Below are 17,733 nucleotides of genomic sequence, written 5' to 3'. Positions count from 1 at the left end.
AGATCTGCCTTCCCTTCCTGGTTCAGACATGCTGTGCACCTCCCAAGACTGATTCACTGCCTCCACTTCTTGGGGGTCCTCTGATGAAATTCCACGCATGGTCTAAAATTGAGAATAAAACCATTTGAAAAGCCCTCTCTTCATTCCGGATTCTGGGTCCCCGACGATTTTTCTCTCTGTTGCTGCCAGCTGGGTGAGCTGAGCTCTTTCTCTCCCAACTCTGGTCTTTTTTGTCCTGATTTGCAACCCATGGGATGTATTTAACACTGGAGGGAGGGCAGAAAATTTGGAAACCTAATTCAACCAGCAACCCAGTGTTGCTTGAGCATTGTCTGACATCCTCGTGCCTGACTTTGATGTTAAGCCATAAACTTATGGTATGACTGATTCTAGGTGTTGATGGAAACAATTCAGGCTTCAGGGTTTCTCCAAGTGCAGGAAGCACACAACGGGTGGTTTTGGTACCTTCCAGTGATGCGTAGATAAGACCTTGAATCACCAGGCAGAAGAGAGTCCTTTTTCACTTTTCTTCCAGTCCTGATGATCACACGTAGAGTATCTCGGTTTGGTGTTTTGTTTTTAATATGTATTCATTTATTTAGCTGTGCTGGGTCTTAGCTGTGGCACACGGGGTCCTCGCTCTCCATTTCAGCATGCGGGGTCTTTGGTTGTGGCGTGTGGACTCGCATTTGCAGCATGCGGTTCTAGTTCCCTGACCAGGGATCAAACCTGGGGCCCCCTGCATTGGGAACTCAGAGTCTTAGCCACCTGACCACCAGGGAAGTTTATCACTTTGGTGTTTTGAAAACTTCTCAACACTCCGCCTTGTCCCCTTTGAACAAAGGCATGGCCAGCCTTGGCTGAGAGCCTCTGTCAGCAATGGCATCTGGCTGGAATTTCGTGACCTGGTTTTGTTTTGCATTGTGATTATTTTGAAAGTTATCTTCTATTTTTTCACACGTTATACCAGTTTTTCACATATAGCAGTGTTCTAAGGTTTTATTGAGATATATTTAATTAAAAACATGAGTCTGCTTAAAGAAAAAGCTGAAGAAGCGAATGGTGCAGGTAGCACGTAAATGGGGCAGTGTGTGGTGGGCAGGTGTGAGTAGCTTAGGAGGCACGGACTGAGTCCCTGTCCTGGATTAGCCCCCTGAGCTGCTGACCTCGACTCCATTTTTGACCTCACCATTGACAGATCACATTGGGGTAACTTCCACCAGCCAGATAGTTCCTTGAAGGTGGAGGCACCGTCTTTTTTTTTTTTTTTTTTTAATAGTTTCTATTTATTTATTTCTTTTTGTCTGTGCTGGGTCTGTGTTGCTGCTCAGACTTTTCTCTAGTTACGGAGAGTGGGGAAGCCCAGGCGCCATCTTTTGCATCCTTGTCATCCCATGCCCCTCACAGGGATCTCAACACATAATTATTCAACTATTTAACGCAGATAGTGATGGACTTGTGGTGATCCTGGTGCAGCTGAATTCCTAGCAGTCGCTTCTGCCATGGGGAAAGTTGTCCAGAAGTTAAGAGTTGGGCGTTACTACAGATGTCAGAGGATATGCTAGTCCCCTACCCTCCTCAGTGGTCCACACAGCTCTAAGGCTTGCCTTTGTGTGTTACTTCAGCAAGGCACGTGCTGTGTTTGTATGGTTGGGAAGCAGGAACAAGCTTGTGCTAGCTGGTGATGTGGGCATACAAGTCCTGAGCTGGATGAGGGATGGGTCCCTTGGAGGCAGTGGCGTGTTGGTGCTATAAAACATTTAGTGGATCTTCCCAAAAGGGAGGCCTTGTCTGGCTGGCTGCAGCTCTGACTGCATGGCAATTATCTTTGTGGCCTGGGCTCCAGGCTTGGGACAGCTAAAACACTGGGTGTCACTCAGGCTTGATGTCACCCTGTTGGTGACACGGTTGGTGATGATCTATCAAAAACTTTGGGTTCCCTGCCTTCTGGGCCTGGCAGGGCCACTGCCTCCCCATGGACAGCATGTGGGGCCTTTCAAGTGTGCGGGGCTCTGTTTTCTCACTGGCCTTTCAAAGGGATGACGTGCATGTGTGCCAAGTCTCTTCAGTCCAACTCCTTGCAACCCTATGGACTGTAGCCTGCCAGGCTTCTCTGTCCATGGGAGTCTCCAGGCAAGAATACTGGAGTGGGTTTTTATGCCCTCCTCAGGCGATCTTCCTGACCCGTGGGTCGAACCTGCATCTCTTATGATCCTGTATCAGCCAGGGTTCTTTACCACTGGTGCCACCTGGGAAACTCCAAAGGGACTGGGGACAGACAAATGAGCCTCTTTATTTCCAGCTGTCACCGCTGCTCCTTGATGGGGCACGGGACACCAAGAGTCATCTCCAAAGTCTCTTCCCATTTTAAAGGTTTTTGAATCTGACCCTGGATGACTGGGCTTGAGTTACACTCGTGTGAAATGAGGAAATTAAATCAGGACAACCACTTGCTTTGGATGAATTTCTTGCAGGTATCGTAATACAATAGGATTAACCAGTGAGCGGGTCATCTTTGTCTTGTTCACCACCATAGGCCCAGCACCTAGCATAGTGGCAATAAAAATAGGTTCATGAAGTGAAAGAACAGGAGGTGATTATGTGAGTTTTGTGAGAAGTGGTAAATGAGCCCAAAGGAGGCAATGTCCCTTTGGCTTCTTGGTAAGCATGACCTCACCCTAGTAACTTGACAAGGGAAAGGGAAAGAGAAAGCAAGAGAAGATGAGGCTCTGGGTCTGGAATCCTGCAAGTGGGAGGGGCTGGCTGTGTGCTTTCCGATCCAAGGTCCCGGCCTCCTAGTCACTGACTGTCTGTTTCCACAGCACAGACTTTGGGGGGAAGCTGCAGGCAGTCTGCAGTTGCTGCTGTATTCATGTTGCAGCTGCTGAGACACCCGTTGGCTGCAGCTGCCCCGGGGCTGAGCCCTCAGCATCTGCTCAGAGGCCTGCAGTTACTGCTGTAGGCTTCAGACTGGCTGGAGCCGAGGTAAACCAGCAGAGGGGTCCCAGGCCTTCCCTCCAGCTTGGAACCCTCCCCACTCCCTGTGCTTACAGCCCCTCTGCTTGAAAAGTCACAAAGGGCCAGGAGCAATCCCTGAGATCCTCTTCTGCTCCCTAGGACTGAAAGAGTATCCCCAGGACCCAGAGGTCGTGAGGTAGAATTATATTTCAGTCATCATGAAAAATTGTAGAATGTCATGCCATCAATAGTTTCCCCTTTAATATTATTTTGGTTGTTTTGCAATCCAAGAATGAGAGCCAATCTATGGTCCCTCCAGTGCTCAGTCTGGGCAGCCGAGACCACCAGGAGGGTGAATGATCAGTTGTTACATCTGCTTGGGAAATGTGCCTTGATACACTGCCTCCAGGAGGGATGCTGGGTTGACTAATGTGAGTTAGAAATTGATCTTATCTCTTGGAACTGGTGCAAGTGCAGAGATGGACAGTGGACGGTTCAGAGGAGGGGGAAGCTGCTGCCTTTAAAAGGAGTAGTTCTCTCTGCAGCCCAGAAGGCCAAGATGAAATGTGATCCAAGAGTGTGAAGAGGGCAGAGAGGAGTGGTGACCTGTGAACTGTAATCAAGGCATGTCAGTGGTTCAGCCCTTGACCTTTGTTGGTTAGCATACTCCAGACTTTATCAAAGCCCACTCTGAGCCAGCCCCGATATGAAGGTGCACTGTATTAAGACAGAGATGAGTTAGGTTAAGTGTCTGGTGGGGATTGCACTTGGATGGGCTGGGGAGGCACGTGTGGATATGATGTTGAGCTCCTGCCTGTATCCTCCATGGTCGTGGCCATCACCTTCGTGAGGTCCTCCTCGACTTCACCTGCAGCAAGTGCCTGCTTGGTTTGTTCTCCGGGGAGTACTGTGCTGACATTCACTAGCTTGAGCTCCCCAGGTGGATGTTCTCAGCGGTGTTGGTAGAACCATATTGTGGCATGGTTGTGAGAAGATGGACTTCTGTTGTGGATAGCGTCCAAACCGTTTGTGCAGAAGGAGGTGGACTGGGATTCAGGGCTCCAGGCTGCTAGGCGTAGCTCTGCCCCACATCTGTTAATGGGACTTAGGAACAAGACTGGCTTATGGCTTCCCTTCATCTAGTCAGTGGGAGAAAGGTTGCCTGGTGTATTGTGCCTGCATACACATGTACATATAAAAATCTTACAAGATATTCTTTAGCTCTGAAAGATATAAACCAATAATAAAAGCATCTTATTTGGGAAAGATCACAAAACAGTTAAAGTTATTAAACAAGTTTCTACTTACTGTGGTACTTTTCAGGGTCCTTAATATAATGACACTAAGAGGTTGGCCAAAAAGAGCGTTGTTTTCCATAAGATGTTATGGAAAAGACTGAATGCGCCTTTTGGCCAATCCAATAATACAGTAAATTACTGCAGTGGGGTACGGTGGGCAGTGATTCACAAACTTAGTTGATCATGGAATACTTGGGTTGTAGAGGAGCCTACTAACTGATGTTCCTTCGCATCTACTTTGGGAACCACTAGTCTAGATAAGTGGTCCTCAATCTATGATGATTTTTGCCCCCTAGGGGACTTTTGACAATGTTTGGAGACATTTTAATTGTCACAACCTAGGAGAGTGGAAGAGTGCTGAAGGCCAGAGATGCTGTTAAACATTCCAAGACGTACAGGACAGATGCCCACATCAAGTTTATCTTGCCAAAATATCATTAGTGCCGAGGTTGAGAAACCCTGGGTGAGATGGTCCCTAAAGTAGCCTTCCCCCTCCCAGCTCTAACTTTTGGGGGAGTGGGCCTTTTGGTGACACCCCGTAACTTGGTGCACCTGTTTACCCAGGGTGATGTCTGGCCCTTTCACGTCATTGCTCTCTGGAAGGCAGGAGAGATGAGGTCATTCTGCTTTATCCTTGTTGATACTTGAACATTCCTGGCTCACAAGCCATGTACCCGTATATCCATAACCGTGGTCTGCATCTCTGGGAGCATGAGGGCTGGTGGCCAGGTGAGCAGAACACAAAGTCTCCCTTTCCTGGGTCTTATTTCCACTCTCAGTGGCCAAGTTGGGGGAGCTCACTCTGCTCTGTTGCCGGAGAGACTTGAATTTCAAAGCCCACACTGCCTGCCAGGAGCCGTTCCCACAGACAGTGCTGAGATTCCAAGAAGACTCTTCAGCTCACAGAGATTCATCATCTTTGTGAAGTTTTAAAATCAGAAATGGGTTTTACAGATACTCAAGATATTCTGGCTTTTTGTGGTTCCTCTTGACCACACCCACTTTTCCAAACACACATTGTCCTCCAGTAACCAAAACACAATAGGTAATGGAAATTTCATCACAGCTGACCCATAGAGACCCAAATGGGACCAGTGCAATTGTGTCTGAAGCATGGTGCCGTCTTGACTAATTAGCCTTTCACAGAAGTGAATGCTTCCCTGTAGAACTTCAGGGAGATCAGCCGGTTGTGGCTCAAGATAGACTGTTGGTAGTATCTCTTCCTTTTCTGGGCTTCAGAGACACACATCCTCTAAGGAGTCCCTGCCACCACCGGGCCACACGAGCAGTCCAACTCAAGGTGGAAATACACTTCCTGCCTGCCTCCTACCCCATCAATCCTGTGCTTCTTCTCATCACAGGGTGCCTCGTTATCTTCAGGGGCATGAGCCATTTACCAAGACACTTGTTTCTCCCTGGGAAGGCTGTGTAGGCAAGGATCAGCAGGCTTAGCGAGGCCAGCTCTGTCACCAGTGGTAACTTACAATCGTCTTGAGGAAGCCATGGTGGAATCTGTCCCCTCTCTTCCATCCTAGGTGGTGGGGTGCATTGTCCTGTGTCCAGAGATGTCAAATGAGTGAAATTAATGCAACAAATTTTACTGGCCACTGGCCCTGGAGTGGGTTGTAGAAAACACCTTTTTCAAAAAAATACTCAGTGATGGGTGACTTATTGGATGAATAAGTCCCAGCCTCTTGCTTAATTGGTTCAGACTTTTATTGAGTGTTAACCTTGTGCTAGGGAAGTGCTGCTGTTTATTCTGAAGGCTGCAGAGTCTGCAACTACAAGACACGGAGAAGGGGACGGAAGGCGTCGTAAGGTTTTGGGTCAGGTGTCGGGGGGCAGCAAAGATCTCCCGCCACTACAGTCAGCCCCCATTCGGTGTTACAGGTTCTGGCGCTTTGCTGAGTGCTTTCTGTGTCTCAGCTAACCCTCCCAGCTCCCCACCTATTCACCCACTCAGTCACCCACCCTGTCATCCACCCACCCAGCCCGCTGCCAACCCTCCACCCAGCCACCCTCTATCCGCTCTCCCAGCTACCCTTTCAGCCACCTTCTGCAGCGGACATTAACAACTTCCATTTCCAGGTGAGCCAACTGATGCTTATGGGAGGTTAAGAACCACCCAAGTTGTAACCAGACCTCAACTCATTTTTCCAGCACACTCTGAAGCCATGCTCTTAATTCTGTGCCTCCCACGAGTGCTGATTTGAATTCCGGTCCTTAGCTCCTAGCTCGTACCCAGTCTCCACAACCTCAGTGCTCCAGCCAGGCTCAGGGCTCTGGGGAGGGTCAGAGTGACCACCCAGAGTGTGACAGCACCATGCTGCTTACATGCAGTAGGCAGGGCTTTCCAGCTTCAGGAAGGATTGTTGTGTGCTCAGAAATTACATGTTCACCTGTTAGAACTGAAATAACCTAAGAGGAATTTTTCAGGCCATGGCTACAACCCATAAGTGGATCATAAAATCAATTTAGTGGGTCACAACCAATGCAAAAAAAAAAAAAAGTATATGAAAGTACATCCCGTGTAATAAGGTTAGATGTTGTTCCATGAGCCCTTTGTTGCAGTTACTTATATACTAGATGTGTATGAGTCACGATGGAGAATAAATTTCTTACTGCGGGTGAAGGTTCCAAATTTGAAAGCACCACCCAGGAGGGGAGTTGGGCAGGCCGCCAGCTACAGAGACAGGCACGCTGTGTGTGCTCTTTGAATCTCTGCTTGGTGGGTGGGTTGAAGGGGAAAAAGGACACAGCAGGTCTTGGCAGGTCAGTCAGCAAGGTTTGGCTGAGAGCCCACTCTGAACTGGGCTTTGTTGGTGTTTTGGGGGCTTCGTGATGTTAGAGAGGAGGTCCCTGCTGACCTTGAGTTCTTCCTTTCCAGTGCGAGAGAACAGCTCTACCCAGCAAGGTGAGGGGATGTAATAGGCAGTGTCTACAAGAATAATGATGGAGCAGTGCAAAGTAGCTGTGGTTAAGAGCATGAACTCCAGGGCAGCCGGCCTAGGTTTAAATCCTAGCTCAACTCTATCTCTTACAGTTCACAGCTTTGGGTAGGTCACCTAATCTCTCTGTGCCTTAGTTTTCTCATCTGTAAAATGGGCGTAAGAACGATACACACTGTGTGAAGTTATTATGAGGATTGAGTTAGTGTTTACAGAATGCTCAGAACAATGCCTGGCCCAGGGCCACCATATATGTATGTGTGTGTTTATTATATCTGGTGGCTCAGATGGTAAAGAATCTGCCTGCAATGTGGGAGACTCAGGTTTGATCCCTGGCTTAAGAAGATCCCCTGGAGAAGGGAATGGCAACCCACTCCAGTATTCTTGCCTGGACAATCCCACAGACAGAGGAGCCTGGCGGGCTACAGTCCGTGGGGTTGCAAAGAGTTGGACATGACTGAGTAGCTGACACTCGTTACATAAAGGTGAGCATATGAGCTTTAAGTGAGTGCCTAACAGGAAGCTTTACCAAGGCTTAGAGCAGGCCTGGATGATTATTTTTCTAATATTCTTCTTCCCATCATTCAGTTTAGTTGCTCAGCCGTGTCTGACTCTTTGTGACCCCATGGACTGCAGTGCGCCAGGCTTCCCTCTCCATCACCAACTCCATCATCTTCCCATCGTGGTCATCCATAACTACTGTTTTCTCATCATAAAAATATTCTAGACACTGTGCAGAGTCTCCCATGTATGTCCTTCTGTCCAGGGAAGTGGGGCTTCTTATGTCCATTTCTCAGATGGCGATGTGGCTTGCTTAAAGAGGGGCCAAGCCAGGCCCCAGCCCCTGGTGGGTCTGGTTCTGAGACCTGTGCTTTCGAACCAGAGGGCGCATCCTGTCCTTGGCCTGCCGCCTCTGCTTTCTTTGAAGATGTGGCTGGTTTGGTCCTTTCCTGGTCCAGAGAAAAGGGTACTGTTCTCTCCACTGGGCAGAAGGAGGGTTTTGAAGCTGGCTCTGTGGAATGCCCCAGCCCTCCCTGAGGGGTGACTCACAGAGCCACAGGGAGAGCTGGCTTCCTGATGGCGCTCACAGCTGCTGGAGCCCCCAGACAGCCTTGCTGGGGGCTGTGCTGGGGTCTGAGAGGTATCAGCAGCCTGCTGTTCCCCACACCTGGCTCATCCTCTCTCAGTCTGTGATGCAAGGCCCCGCTTGGGCTGGGAGCCCATGACAGATGCAGTTCCTCTTTGAAGTGCTGGACTGAAGAGACTTCCAAACAGGAAGCGTGGCCCAGCAGAAACCCACGCATTTTTAAAGGTTGTCCTGCCTTTGGAGGAAGGTCCCCAAGAAGGGCTGGAATCATGAGGGTGCTTAGTTATCTGGCTCAGCTCCAGGGAACCCAGGATATCAGTTATGGTCTCAGCAGAAGTCCTGCCACCTGGGCAAAGCTGGAGGGCAGCCCGCCTGCCCCACCAGGGTGCCGGGCCCTCATCCTTTTGATCCCTGACTTATTAATGAGCTTTGATTGCTTGTTGCACGCCTACTGCATATTCACTAGACACAGTGCTGGATATAGATCTATATCTATAACTATAGAATATATAGTCTAAATATATATAAATATATATTTGTGGCATCCCACTCCAGTATTCTTGCATGGAAAATTCCATGGACAGAGAAGCCTGGTGGGCTGCAGTCCATGGAGTCTCAAAGAGTCTGACATAACTGAGCGACTTAGCATAATATAAAATATATAAACACATAAGAAGGATATATATTATTAATTAATATGTATTATTAATAAATATATGTTGATATATTATTAATATACATTCTTATTAATTCTTACACCCTGGAAGTAGAGGCCGTTTTTATCATCTAAGAACCTCCTGTGAGCTTTCCTTCTGTGAGTGTTGCAAAGGTAAATTGTTGAATGAATAAATGAACATGGGCCTTCAGTTCTAACCCCTTATGGAGATACAGAAGATCCCTGTGATGAGAGCACATGCCCACTGACAGCCTGTCTGAGCTCCGCTTGGCTGCTTACTGGCTGTGTGACCATGGGCAAGTGTCTTGACTTCTCTGTGCCCTTGGTCCTCATCTGCAGAACGGGAGATATTCGTACTAGTTGTGAGGATGAGAAGGATTACAACCCCCTTGCCAAGCATTTCTTATCATTTTTATCTTACAGCTCAGGAACTTGAGTTTTTGGAGGGTTAAGTAACCTGCTGCAGTTTGTGCGGCAAGTTTAGATTATAAGCAAAGCAAACGAAAGAGGAGGCAGGTCTGCAAAGCCGGGACGGTGTGTCCTCTGTGGCAGCTGCCACTCCTCTGACTAGATTGATTCTCAGCTCCTAAGTCAGAGGCTGAGAGGTTGATGTTCCAAAAGTCCACCCTCCCGGACAGAGACTAACGTGCTGTTCATGGGTTGACTGGACGTTTGAAATGAGATGCTGGCCTTGGAAGGGATGAGGGAGGGAACACTTAACTCCCAGGTTTGGGGAAGGGAGGGACTGTGCTCATCTCAAAGAATCAGACCCCTCTCTTATTTTTCAAGGGCCTTGGGGTGGGGGACAGCATCCTGAAAATCTGACCTGCTGCAGCAGAACTAGGCTTTACAGGCTTTGACCTACCTGTAAAATATCTGAAGGTTTCCAAGTTCACACTGACTCTGTGAGCAGGCAGCCCTGGGTTAGCGTGGACTGGAGAGGCAAGGAACGCATTTGGTTGGTTCTCATTTTTATTCTGTGGTCTCTGATCTTGAGAATACAGAGTCCCTACCCCCTGGCGTCCCCTTTCTCTTCGTCAACAGTGACATGCTGTGTCCACATTCCCTTCTTGGCGCCGTCCTAGGGTATCGGGCACACAACAGTGTCTGCCTCTTTTCAGAATAAAAATTATACCCCTTATTTTTCAAAAACAAGAGGGGTATAATTTGTGACTAAAACCAAGGTGCTCAGACTGTGAAAATATCTGTTGCTTGGATATTTCTGTGTCGACTGAAAGTGAAAGTGAAGTCGCTTAGTCATGTCCAACTCTTTGGGACCCCATGGACTGTAGCCCGCCAGGCTCCTCTGTCCCTGGGTTTTTCCAGGCAAGAGTACTGGAGTGGGTTGCCATTTCCTTCTCCGGGGGATCTTCCCAAGCCAGGGATCAAACCTGGGTCTCCTACATTGTAGGCAGATGCTTTACCGTCTGAGCCACCAGGGAAGCCCTCAATTAGAGAAGTCATTTCTAGCTCAGATCTGGAGAAGAAACTATTTGTTAGTGAGAAGCCTTTTGTGAGTGTCTTCCAGTGAGAAACAGGACCAGTTGAGCAAGTATGGGCAAAGCCAAGTCTCCTTAATTTATTCATTGACTCTTTTTTTTTTTTTTAGGCTAGAAAACAATCACATACTTTTGGCCAAAACCAGCCCTGGGGCAGGAATCCAACAAAACATCATACTAATTAGATAATCTAATTTCCAGAGAGAGACCCCAGCTCAAACTACTGCCTTGCTAGCAGTGATGCAGAGATGACAAAAGGATCAGTGAACAGAGGCCCATCATTCCCTTGAAGTTCACATGGACCCTCACCAAGGTTAGGGCTTGGCCGGAGCTTCACCTGAGTTTTCTGTGTGTGTGTGGGGGGCGGTATCTGTAATAGTGAGAAATACCATGCTTAGAGGAAAAAGTGCTATAAACTGGATGACTGAAATAAATAGAAATTAACTTTTTCATAGTTCTGGAAACCAGAAGTTCAGAATCAAGGATTTGCAGGTCTGTGTTCCTGAAACCTGTAGAGGAGGCTCTGTCCTCTCTCTCTAGCTTCCAGGGTGGTCATCCATCCTTTGCATTCCCTGGCTTGCTGCTGCAACACGCCAGTCTCTGCCTCTATCCTCGGGTGGGCTTCTTCCTGTGTCTCTGTCTTCTTAGGGCCTCCTCCTCCCTGTTTTACTCTCTCCTCCTTCATAAGGACGCACATGATATTGAATTAATGACTCACTTGGTTACATCTCCAAAGACCTTATTTCCAAATAAAGTCATGGTCACAGGTACTGGGGTTTAGACATAAACATATTTGGAGGGGAATGCAGTGCAACCGATTATGTATAGACGCCTTGCCTGAACACTGAAGAGATGGATCAGGCTTTCTCCTGCCAGTGTGAAGAAGTGAACAAGCTGGGGTTCTCCTGGGAATCAGGTTCCTGGAAGGAGGAGAAAACTGCAGGTAGAGGACTTAAGCTCTGAATGTCCTTTTTTCCAGATCTGTGTTTCCCTAGATGGGTTCTCCAGACTAGCAGCATCTACATCAGCTGAGAACTTGTGAGAAATGTCAGTTCTTAGGCCCCACCCCAGACTTCAGTTCAGTTCAGTCACTCAGTCGTATCTGACTCTTTTTGACCCCATGAATTGCAGCACGCCAGGCCTCCCTGTCCATCACCAACTCCCGGAGTTCACCCAGACCCACGTCCATCGAGTTGGTGATGCCATCCAGCCATCTCATCCTCTGTCGTCCCCTGCTCCTCCTGCCCCCAATCCCTCCCAGCATCAGAGTCTTTTCCAATGAGTCAACTCTTCGCATGAGGTGGCCAAAGTACTGGAGTTTCAGCTTCAGCATCATTCCTTCCAAAGAAATCCCAGGACTGATCTCCTTCAAAATGGACTGGTTAGATCTCCCTACAGTCCAAGGGACTCTCAAGAGTCTTCTCCAACACTGCAGTTCAAAAGCACTTCTTCAGCGCTCAGCCTTCTTCACAGTCCAACTCTCACATCCATACATGACCACAGGAAAAACCATAGCCTTGACTAGACGAACCTTTGTTGGCAAAGTAATGTCTCTGCTTTTGAATATGCTATCTAGGTTGGTCATAACTTTTCTTCCAAGGAGTAAGCGTCTTTTAATTTCATGGCTGCAGTCACCATCTGCAGTGATTTTGGAGTCCCCAAAAATAAAGTCTGACACTGTTTCCACTGTTTCCCCATCTATTTCCCATGAAGTGATGGGACCGGATGCCATGATCTTCGTTTTCTGAATGTTGAGCTTTAAGCCAACTTTTTCACTCTCCACTTTCACTTTCATCAAGAGGCTTTTGAGTTCCTCTTCACTTTCTGCCAACCGAACCAGAAACTCTAGGGTGGGGCTCAGCCACCTCTGTTGGGTGGTTCTGATGCTACAGTTCAAGGGTTATTCTTGTATGTTTTTGTCTTTTGTTCTTACTGCAGTGCTTTCAGATGGGGCTGCCTGTTAATGCTGGAAGATGTTTTGGGTTAAAGTAGATATTAATAGTTTGGAACTTCCTAGCGGTCCAGTGGTTAAGACTTTGCCTTGTAGTGCAGGGGGTGTGGATTTGGCCCCTGGTTGGGAAACTAAGATCCCACATGCCTTGGGGTCAAAAAACCAAAACAACTGATATTGTAACACATTCAATAAATACTTTAAAAATGGACTGTGTTGGGACTTCCCTGGTGGTTCAGTGGTTGAGAATCTGGCTGCCCATGTAGGAAACGTGGGTTTGATCCCTGGTCCTGGAAGATCCCATGTGCTGTGGAGCAACTAAGCCAGCAAGCTGCAGCTACTAAGCCCATGAGCCTAGAGCCTGTGCTCTCTGCAGTGAGAGAAACCTCTCTCATGCTCTCTGCATGAGAGGCCCGCACACCAGAACTAGAGAGTAGCCCCCACTTGCCTCAACTAGAGAAAGCCCATGTGCAACAATGAAGACCTAGCACAGCCATAAAAAAAAAAAAAAATTCTCTAAAAAGAATGATTTATGTCAAAAAATATTTTTTTTTAAATTTTTTCTTAGATAGTAAGCTATTTTATATAATATTTATTGGGTATTTATTGTATATGAAACACTATTGTACATCCCTGGTAGAATGCAAAGATGAATAAGGCACAGTTCCTGTTCTCAAGGATTGGATAATGTATGTGGAAGGGGGTGACGGTGGAGACTAGAAGCTAGAAGAGTTTGTTAAATATAGTACTTCAGTCCAGTTCAGTTGCTCAGTCATGTCCAGCTCTTTGTGACCCCATAGACTGCAGTGTGCCAGGCTTCCCTGTTCATCACCAACTCCCGAGCCTACTCAAACTCCTCGCATCAGTGATGCCATCATATAGGTGAACCAGCCTCAAAATCTGAAATGTATGTTTTGCTGCGGCAGTGTTGATTTTGTTTTGGTATGAGCCATTGTATAGTTCTATGGTCTAAGTCAAACAAGTTCTGTGACTAGCTCTGAGCTTTTGATATGCTTTATGCACTGAACATTGAAAATTTCCAGGAAAGGAAACAGTAGCATTTTCAAATTTCATTGATAAAAGAAGTCCTTCTGTACGGAGTATCCCATTGGATTGGCATTCTGTAGAGTACGCACTGGGAAACACTGCTCCCGTCCACATATGAAGCCATTCAGCAAACTTTTTATGAATCATCTTCTAAGAACCAGGCCCTGTGTTGGGGGAATAGAGCAGTGAAGACATAGTTTCTCTCTCCATGGAACTGAGAACTTGTGCTGGAGCTGGCAGACTGCAGGCTGTGGGCCAAGCCTGCCCTGCCGTCTGTTTTTTTTAATGGCCTACTAGCTCAGAAAGGTTTTTACTTTTTTTTTTTTTTGAGCTGAAAAAATTTTTAATAAAGGATATTTTATGAAATGTGAAAATTCTATGAAATTCAAATTTCAGTGTCCATAAATAAAATGTGATTGGAACACAGCCACTCTTGTTTGTCTGTGTTTTATTTCTGACCACTTTTGTTCTGTGATGACAGAGTTGATTAGTTGCCAAAGAGATTTTAGGCTCCTGCAGAGCCTGAAATAGGGCTTCCCAGGTGGTGCTAGTGGTAAAGAATCCGCTTGCCAATGCAGAAGATGCAGGAGACATAGGTTCAATCCCTGAGTTGGGAAGACCCCCTGGAGAAGGAAATGGCAACCCACTTCAGTATTCTTGCCTGTGAAATCCCATGGATAGAGGAGCCTGGTGGGCTACAGTCCACGGGGTAGCAGAGTCAGACAAGACTGAGCACCCATACGTCCAGAGCCTAAAACATTCGCCAGCTGACCCTTTACAGTTGCCAGCTCCTGCTCTGTGGAAGCACAGAGGCTGTGAGCAAGTATTTGTGGATGCCTTGAATGTTCTGGAGGAGGAGTGAAAGCGCCACGTGATTAAAGAGCTTTCCTCACTCAGTGGAGGTGGAGGGGCCATTAGGGAAGGCTTGCTGGAGAGAGAGCTCATGTCTGAGTGGGAAGTCTAGAATATGACTGGGTGGAGAAGGTTGTTTCAGGGAATGGTACATGCAAATCCATGAGTCATAAAGGAGACCCACTCATGGAAGGAAGGGAAGAAAGTCCAGTATGGCTGGAGAATAAGGAAGGTGAGGGTGAGAATGGTTTCATATGTGGATCAGATACAAGGCAAAACCCAGACATCCAAGAACATCCCTGAAGGCCATGCTGAGGAAGCTGAACTTGACCCTGAGAGCAGTGGGGAGTCATGGAAGAGTTTAAGCACAGGGATGATAGAAGTGATGTCAACTTTGCGAGATCTCTCTGGCTTAGTGTGGAGGATGGATGGGCTGCTAAGCCCCTTCAGTCGTGTCCGACTCTGTGTGACCCCATAGACGGCAGCCCACCAGGCTCCCCTGTCCCTGGGATTCTCCAGGCAAGAACACTGGAGTGGGTTACCATTTCCTTCTCCAATGCATGAAAGTGAAAAGTGAAAGTGAAGTCACTCAGTCGTGTCCGACTCTTAGCGACCCCATGGACTGCAGCCCACCAGGCTCCTCGGCCCATGGGATTTTCCAGGCAAGAGTACTGGAATGGGGTGCCATTGCCTTCTCTGGGAGGATGGATGGGGCACTGGAGCAAAAGCAGGTACTTTATTATTAATTATGAAGCCTAGCAGTCTGGGGAGAGAAGGTGTGGGTAGAGGGAAATGCGTGACTGGAGGTGCAGAGGCTTTCTGTGATACTCCGCCTTCATGCTGGACTCTGGGTGCTTCGTGATGGCCTTCTACACAATGGGCCTGCATCCTCTTAGACCCTGACTTGTCAATGAGCATTGATTGCTTGCTGCACGCACTACATATCCATTAGGCTCAGTGCTAGATGTAGAGATATATTTATCTTTATTTAGAATATAAGTTTTTATAGATGTAGTAATTAATAAGAATATACATATTCTTGTTATATATTGATATTTACAGATGTAGGTATGTATTTGTCTAGAATATGTATTTATATTCTATAGATACAAGAATTTATAATCAATATGTTTTATAGAATATATTTTAAAGAATGTATAATATATATTTTACAGAATATATATATATTCTGTGAAAGTGAAAATGTTAGTTGCTCAGTCATGTCCAACTCTTTGCAATCCCATGGACTGTAGCAAGACTGCTCTGTCTGTGGGATTTCTTAGGCAAGACTACTGGAATGGGTTGCCATTCCCTTCTCCAGGGGATCTTCCTGACCCGAGGATCAAATCTGGGTCAGCCACAGTGTAGGCAGATTATTTACTTTCTGAGCCACCAGGTATGTGCCCCTATATATATTCTATAGATATGAAAATTAATAAGCCAGGTTTCTGACCTCAGGATTCTTAATTGGAAGGGATGATGGATGCTTGAACATATCGAGGGCTGATAACCAGAGGAACAAATAGTACTGTGAGGGGACAGAGAGTAAGGTTTGAGTGAATATCATTGAGAGGTGTTAATTCTTATTAAGAGATCTGGAGAGGCTTCATGGTGGAGGTGCCTTTAAACAGTTTTGAATAATGTCCTGCATTTGGAAAGAACTGTAATTAGTCCAAGAGGACCAAAACAGTGGACTTGTGACAGTATGAGGTATTTATACAGCAAAGGGCGCAGGAAGCAGTGTGGCTGGAACGAGTGATGAGTGGAAGCTTATGGAAGGTGAAGAGGGGGTCCTGAGGCTCCTGATCTGGCATGGGACTTGACCTAGTCTTCTGACTGATTTAATGTTCTTGCCACTTTAATCAAGGCTGTGCTGAGACCATGAGCAACTCTCAGGAGTAAATCTGCAGGGCAAGAGAAGACTCAAGGGGTCCTGCCTACCTCATTTCATGACCTCCTGAGGCAAGTATAAACAATAAAACACACCCCCTCCCCATTGCCTTGTTTATAGGCTCAGACCCTGTATCCAACAGCAGACTGTTGTATTATCAAGTCCTCTGGGGTTCCTAGCCCATTCATCCCATGGCTGTGTGTTTCTGACTTCTGCTTTGACTTTGACATTCTTCTTCTGGGTGGTGCCTGCCCCTCAAAACTGTGAGGGTTTTTTTCCCCAAAACAAATAACTTTTTACTGAAGTATGGTTGATTTACGATGCTGTATTTGTTTCAGGGGCTTCCCAGGTGGCTCAGTGGTAACGAATCTGTCTGCCAATGCAGGAGATGCAAGAGGTGCAGGTTTGATCCCTGGGTCAGAGAGATCCCCTGGAGAAGGGAATGGCAACCCACTCTAGTATTCTTGCCTGAAAAATTCCATGGACAGAGGAGCCTGGTGGGCTGCAGTCTATGGGGCGGCAAAGAGTCGGACACGACTGAGCGTGCATGGATTAGTTTCAGATGTTTAGCAAAGTGATTCAGTTACAGACATTCACAAGTGCATGTCTATTCATTTTCAGATGGTTTATTATAAGATATTAAACGTAGTTCCCTGTGCTGCACAGTAGATCATTGTTGTTTGTTTTATATGTAGTAATGTGTGTATATATTAATCCCAAGCTCCTAATTTATTCTCCTCTTTCCCCTTTGATAACCGTAAGTTTGTCTTCTATGTCTGTGAGTCTTTTTCTGTTTTGTACATTCACTTGTATATATATTTTTAGAATCCACATATGAGTGATATCATATTTGTCTTTCTCTGTCTGACTTCAGTTATTGTGATAATCTCTAGTTCTATTCATGTTGCTGCAGATGGAGTCACTTCATTCTTTTTTATGGCTGATTAATGTTCCATGTCCGTTATCCATTCATCCGCCGATGGACATGTAGGTTGCTTCCATGTCTTGGCTGTTGTAAATAGTACTGCTGGGTACATGGAGGTGCATGTATCTTTTTGAGTTAGAGTTTTCATCTTTCCTGGATATACGCCCAGGAGTGGAATTGCTGGATCATATGGCAACTGGAAGTTTTTTTTTTTTTTTAAGAAACCGCTATACAGTTATTTATAGTGGCTGCACTGATTCATATTTCTACCAACAGTAGGAGGGTTCCCTTTTCTCTACACCCTCTGCAACATTTATTATTTTAGACTTTTTGATCATAGCCATTCTGACCAGTGTGAAGTGATACCTCATTGTGTGTGTGTGTGTGTGTTTTTTTTATCATTTTTCTAATAATTAGTGATGTTGAGCATCTCTTCATGTGCCTGTTGACCATCTGAATGTCTTCTTTGGAGAAATGTCTATTTAGGCTTCTGCTCATTTTGGGGATTGATTTGTTTGTTTTTTTGATATTGAGATGTATGAGCTATTTATATGTTTTGGAAATTAATTGATTGTTGGTCGCATCACTTGCAAATATTTTC

At 46.5% G+C, this 17,733-nt stretch overlaps 1 protein-coding gene and 1 non-coding gene across 18 annotated transcripts in view; one reads left to right on the top strand and one right to left on the bottom strand.

Moving 5' to 3' along the window:
- KCNMA1 (potassium calcium-activated channel subfamily M alpha 1) overlaps positions 1-17,733 on the top strand; it is a 777,298-nt gene that overhangs the window by 192,169 nt on the left and 567,396 nt on the right.
- TRNAC-ACA (transfer RNA cysteine (anticodon ACA)) lies at positions 10,338-10,409 on the bottom strand. The gene has a single exon. It is a non-coding gene; the product is annotated as a tRNA-Cys (tRNA).

Source organism: Bos taurus, chromosome 28 (genome assembly GCF_002263795.3).
Source record: "Bos taurus isolate L1 Dominette 01449 registration number 42190680 breed Hereford chromosome 28, ARS-UCD2.0, whole genome shotgun sequence".
Taxonomy (NCBI): Eukaryota; Metazoa; Chordata; class Mammalia; order Artiodactyla; family Bovidae; genus Bos; species Bos taurus.
The sequence above is the reverse complement of the archived record's forward strand: the minus strand, read 5'-3'. Positions and strand labels throughout refer to the sequence as shown.